The following is a 6,565-nucleotide window of genomic DNA, read 5'->3' as shown; positions in this document are numbered from 1 at the left end:
GAATATGGAAGCAGACTTTTCAGTGCTTTGCGGCAATCTCAGGACATTCTGTCTTTAATCTAGAACATACAGATTTGAAATTGTTTCAAACATACTTTTTAGATTATCATCATTTACAATCTCAAGAAGGTGATCCTCTCTTACAGCAGATAAAGTCGATTCACCTGGCTTATTTGCAAATGGATCACAGATCTATTCCTTCCCAGTTCAAGAGTGTTTGTGGTGGGAAGTAATGCTCAAACTCTTTCAAAAGCTGAAATAGGTGATCACACACCAGCCAGGAGAAGAAGGCCCTGGATCAGTCTCTTTCAAAATCTCGTTAATATTTGAAAAATGTCAAAACCCCCGTGTTCACTTGTTACCTCCATAATTCATTCAGTTTGGCATTTAATGCAGCCACTTTATCTGCTGACGTAAACAGAGTTTGTCCTTCTCCCCCAAAGTGATAGACAGATTGAGTTCATTGAGAAGTTTGAGTATGTCAAACAGGTAAGCAAGGTTTGCAATCACTTCTGTGTCACTGAAAGGTGCTGCCATAAATATCTGGCCAGAAATATCTGGAGCATCTCTTGTACCTCAAAAACTCTGGCTAGTGATCTACCTTTAGAAAGTCTTCTCACTTTTTTGTGCATAAGAAATGTGTGTGCTTTTCATCCATCTCCTCACAGAACTGCATGAACAGACGGGAGCTAAGGGCATGCACTGTGATGTAGTTGATCATTTAGTCACACCTGCAAACATTGTTAAGTTCAGGTGACACTTTTCAGCTAGCCAGCATTTCTCTATGGATAACAGTATATATCGACTCACATTTAAAAGTGATCTCTTTGACCCAAGTGTGAAACGATTAAAAACCATCCAGTCATGGCAACCACTGTGTGCACAGACCAATACAAACTGACCATTCAGTTTTCCTGATATGTAATTTCAAAGACTTAAATAGTTCTGTAGCTGTGGGTATTGATTGGCAACAAAAGTGCACACAACATATCCTCGTGCACATCCTCCTGAAAATATAGCTCATAGAAACAAGCATTGTTGCCTTTTTGTCAACATCAGTAGACTGTTTTACAATTGGATTGCATACCACGGTGACTCATTCTTTCTACAATTGTGTCTCAGTATCCTCTGCTGTTTCACCAATTCATCTAGCTATGGTCTAGATGAATTCTTAGCCAAAAGAGGGGAAAGATGCCACCTTTTGAACTGCAGCCTCTCCTAAAAGTTCATGACAGCTGTCCTCAGCAGCAGGCAGGATTGACTCTCAGTAAGAGTGAAGGACTTTTTAACTTTAGCAATAATGTTCCCCATAAGAATGATGTCTCCAGTGCAGACACATTTGGTGAATTTGTAGCCATCACTAATTGCTTCTGTTCTTCGTGTTCACATATTTCTTTTGAAAAACTCCAAAGGCTTGTCTTTCAATGCAGGGTGCTTGTTTTCCATGTGGAACATCAGTTGTGACGGTTTTGTGGCTTCATTGCCTAACTGGTTGCAAATATATGTGTTGCACTTAACCTGTAATTGAAGTAGAACTCTGATATTTTATCTTAATTGAAGTTTTTCTTTGTTGGCAGTCTTAGACTGTTTTTGCTGTCTCATCATTGGGTCTCTCCCTCTATCGAAGAAGACTCATTTTTTACTCATTTTTGCTAAGTTAGCTTGTGGACTTACCAAAACTGTGACAGTATGCAGTGCAGGAAAGAGGCACTAATGGAAGTAATGGGCAGGCTTTGTGCACACTAAAATTAGTGTCTGGATTCTGCCTTAAAGCCTGTCACAAGATGCAGCTGTGCAATTGAAGAACCACCTCATGTGCTACTGTACAGCCTGCCAACAGATGCAGCTTGTCACTTGCACTCATTGAAAGGGTCTTGATATGAGTCTGCAAGCAATTGGCTTATTATGGACCCTCTGCTGTCAACCTCTCTGCTAATGATAATCATACTGGCAGGTGCTCCCCAGTGCTAGCATCATCACTTCAGCTCCCACCTCAGATCATAAGGTATTAGATTCTCATAAGGAGTGCTCAACCTAGATCCCTCACATGAGCAGTTCACAGTAGGGTTCATGCTTCTATGAGAATCTAATGCTGCTGCTAATCTCACAGGAGTGGAGATCTGATTGGCAATGTGAGTGATGAGAAGTGGCTCTAAATACCCATCAAGCTTCTCTTCCTCGCCATTGCTCAACCTCTTGCTCTGTGGCCTAGTTCCTAACAGGCCATAGATCAGGGATGGGGACCCTGCTGTTAGACCATATAATAATTTATAGTTTTCACAGATACAGATTCCCCCATGATCCATGAGGTTTATTTGGAAATGAATCATCAAATCCAACAAGATTGAATTTCTCCTTAGATGTTGTTTTTGTCAATGGCTGGCTTCATTAACTCAACATAATATATTCAATGTTCATCCATGTTGTGGCATACATACATGTAATCTATCTTTATAAATAATATCCTATTGCGTGTAATACCAGATTTTATTTATCCATTCATTAGGTGGTGTACACTTGCTTCCTCCCACCCCTAACACCCCTAATTATTATCTTTTCATGAATAATGGTGTTATACCATTAGTAACTAAGTTTTCATGTGGACATATGTTTTCATTTATCCTGGATAGATAACTATGAGCAGAATTTCTGGGTTATGTGGTAACTTTGTGGTTGTACCATTTTACATTCCCACCAGCAATACATGAGAATTCCAGTTTCTGTACATCCTTTCCATCACTTGTTATTGTTCTTTTAGTTGTAGTATTGAACAATTTCAGATCAGTAAACCAGTGCAGATAGAGGTCTTATGACATCTCCCCCATGTTTGTAAGCTCTGTATCTGGCCTAGTGGTCCTGCACCTGAAAGGCATTCACTGAACACCTATTCAAAACAAAAAGTTTTTGTCATTTTTTAATTGAAAGGTAATTGCTTTATAGAATTTGTAGTTTTCTGTCATACATCAACAAGAATCAGCCATAGGTATACCCATGTCCCCTCCCTCCTGGATCTCCCTCCCATCTTCCTCCCCACGTCACCTTCAGCCTTTCGCAGATTCCCTGTTTGAGGTCCCTGAGTCATACAGCAAATTTTTATTGGCTATCTATTTTACATATGGGTATTGTGAATTCTTATGTTACTTTCTCCATACATCTCCCCTTCTCCTCCTCTCCTCCAATTCTATCCATAGATCTGTTCTCTAAGTGTGTTTCTCCATTGCTGCATTGAAAATAAATTCATCAGTGTCATTTCTTCAGATTCCATATATAATGTGTCAGTATACAATTTTTATATTCCTCTTTCTGACTTACTTCACTCTGTATATAGGCTCTAGTTTTGTCCACCTCATTAGAACAGATCAAATCTGTTCCTTTTCATGGCTGAGTATTGGAGAAGGAAATGGCAACCCACTCCAGTGCTCTTGCCTGGAGAATCCCAGGGACGGGGGATCCTGGTGGGCTGTCGTCTCTGGGGTCGCACAGAGTCGGACACGACTGAAGCACCTTAGCAGCAGCCAGCAGCACTAGTCCATTGTATAATATGTGTGCCACAGCTTCTCTATCCATTTATATGTCGATGGACATCCAGGTTGCCTGCATGTTCTTGCTATTGTAAACAGTGGCTGCAATGAAACATTTGGGTACATGTGTCTTTTTTCAGTTTTTATTTCCTCCGGGTATATGCCTAGGAGTGGGATTGCTGGGTCATATGGTGGTTTTATGCCTAGCTTTTTAAGGAGTCTCCATACTGTCTTCCATAGTGACTGTATCAGTTTATATTACAAGAATGTTCCCCTCTCTCCATACCCTCTCCAGCATCCATTGTTTGTAGACTTTTTGATGATGGCCAGTCTGACTGGTGTGAGGTGGTAACTTCTTGTAGTTTTGACTTGCATTTGTCCAATAATGAGTGATGTTGAGCATCTTTGTGTGCCTGTTACCCATCTGTATGTCGTCTTTGGAGAAATGGTCTCTTCAGGTCCCTTTCCCACTTTTTGATTAGGTTTGTTTGCTTTTCTGGTATTGAGTTGTATGAGCTGCTTGTATATTTTGGAAAATGAATTCTTTATCAGTTGTTTCCTTTGCTATTATTTTCTCCCATTCTGAGGGTTGTCTTTTCACTTTGTAGTTTCCTTTGCTGTGCAAAAGCTTTTAAGTTTAATTAGGCTGCACTTGTTTACTTTTGTTATTATTTCCATTATTCTAGGAGCTGCGTAGGAGATATTGCTTTGATTTATGTCATTGAATGCTGTGCCTATGTTTTCCTCTAAGAGTTTAATAGTTTCTGGTCTTACATTTAGGTCTTTAATCCACTTTGAGTTTATCTTTGTGTATGGTTTAAAGTAGTGTTCTAATTTCATTCTTTTGCATGAGCTGTCCAGTTTTTCCAGCACCACTTATTGGAAGTAGCTGTCTTTGCCCCATTGTATGTTCTTGCTTCCTTTGTCAAAAATTAGGTACCCATAGGTGGGTGGGTTCATCTCTGGGTTCTCTATCTTGTTCCATTGTTCTATATTTTTGTTTTTGTGCCAGAACCATACTGTCTTGATTACTGTAGCTTTGTAGTTTAGTCTGAAGTCAGGAAGGTTGATTCCTCCAGCTCCATTCTTCTTTTCTGAAGACTGTTTTGGATATTCAGGGTCTCTTATGTCTCCATATGAATTGTGAATTTTTTGTTTCTAGTTCTGTGAAAAGCACCATTGTAATTTGATAGGAATTGCATTGAATCTGTTGATGGCACTTAGTAGTATAGTCATTTCAAACAAACAGAGTTTTATTTGTATTTGTTTTAGTTTTTACAAAATACTTTCACAAATTCTGAGGCTGACAGTAACCCTGTTGGAAGCAGGATGACTGAGGCATCTAGAGCTCTGGTCCCTTGGCTCCAGAGCCAGCCTCTGAACAGTGTACAATTGGATTTTGAACATTTCTTCTAAATATCATAGTAGTGTATATTCAGAAAAGAATGCTAAGAAGTTTCAAAAAATCTTAATTAAAAAAAAAATACAGCAGAAGCTGTAGGGACTGAGTGGATTTGACAGTTTGGAGACACTAATTATGGTCTTGAGACAGTTGTGGGGATCAGAGAGAACAGTCTGGGGAAGTGTGACAAGAGAAGTCACTAGACTTCCAACTTCAGCAAGGAATTTATTCATCTTTGAAGTAGAACTAGTAGCTGAACATTATAGGGATGGAGAAATGCAGAGAATTTCAAAGAGAACTGGAAATCAAGTGAGGAGTGATTATTTAGGTTGTTTGATGGCATTATCTGAGAAAGAGTAACACAGAAAGATGGGTAATTGGACATTGACAGTTTTTCAGCTTTGTCTTCCTTTTTTTCCATAGAAACTTCAAACATGCATGAAATATCACAAAATAGTATAATAAACCACCAGCATGCCCATCAATAGAAAATTATCAACAGTTTGCCACTCTTATATGTTTTGAGTTATAAAAAATATTTGAATACATTAGGGTTTCTTTAAAATTAATTTCTCCTTCAGCTTTATTGAGGTCTATGATGATCAAAAATTGTATATATTTAGGTGTACAACTTGATGACTTGAACATATGTATACATTGTGAAATGCTCATCATACCAAGCCAATCAATATATCTATTCACTTCACATCTTAATCATTTAATTTTTTCTCTCTTTGTATGTTGAGAACTCCCAAACTCTACTCTCTCAGCAAATGAAAAGGACACAGTACTGTATGGTCAACTGTAACCAAATTTACTGTACACCTAGTTCTGCAAGACATTAGTCATCTTGCATAACTGAAGCTAAAAGTCATTATTAATAACACCATTTTAGCCAAGGTTCATGGGAAATTATCAAAGAATAATGAAGACAATCTTATTATAAGCACCACAAACTTTGATCTTCTTCATTTAGGAATGAAAGGGAAGAGGAAAGCTGCTGAGCTGGTAAGATGGCCACACAAATAACTTATCATTTATGAGGGGGAGCCCAAGATTTTATTCTCAGCCCTACAGCATTGATTCATTCAGATAGCATATTCCAGACACTTTTCACACACTGACCATCCAACAGTGAGACAGTCATGCTGGCTTGGACTTGAATCCAAATCAAAATTCATCATTACTGATTCAAAGATCTTGGAGAATGCTGTCCTTGAGCCTCATCTTTCTCGTCTGTAAAACAGAGATAATACCTTCTTGAATAGGGCATTGTGGGAGTTAAAGTGAATTAAGTTTCCCACAAATGGCACATAACCTGTATTCTATAACATATTGCCACTATTACTCCACTAGGCAGGCCCTGAGCTCAGGATGAAAAAAATCATAAGGCAATCTCTCTGTCCCAAATTCCTCTTCAAAGAGGGCAGCAAAAATCTCACAGAGGTCCCCCCCACAATGTAACCTGTGAGCTGCAAGACACCTCACATATTGTGGCGATCTCCAATGAATTCATATTTCAAAATCATTTGAAGTCTTGTATTCTTCTGTTTACATTTGTTTAAGTCTTATAGCTCTACAAACATAATCTGTGCTAAACCCTCTTTGTTGGCCATCATCAAATATTTGGTGCCTGGTTTGT

Source organism: Bos indicus x Bos taurus, unplaced genomic scaffold, assembly GCF_003369695.1.
Source record: "Bos indicus x Bos taurus breed Angus x Brahman F1 hybrid unplaced genomic scaffold, Bos_hybrid_MaternalHap_v2.0 SuperScaffold_100458, whole genome shotgun sequence".
NCBI lineage: Eukaryota > Metazoa > Chordata > Mammalia > Artiodactyla > Bovidae > Bos > Bos indicus x Bos taurus.
This window is presented reverse-complemented; position numbering follows the sequence as displayed.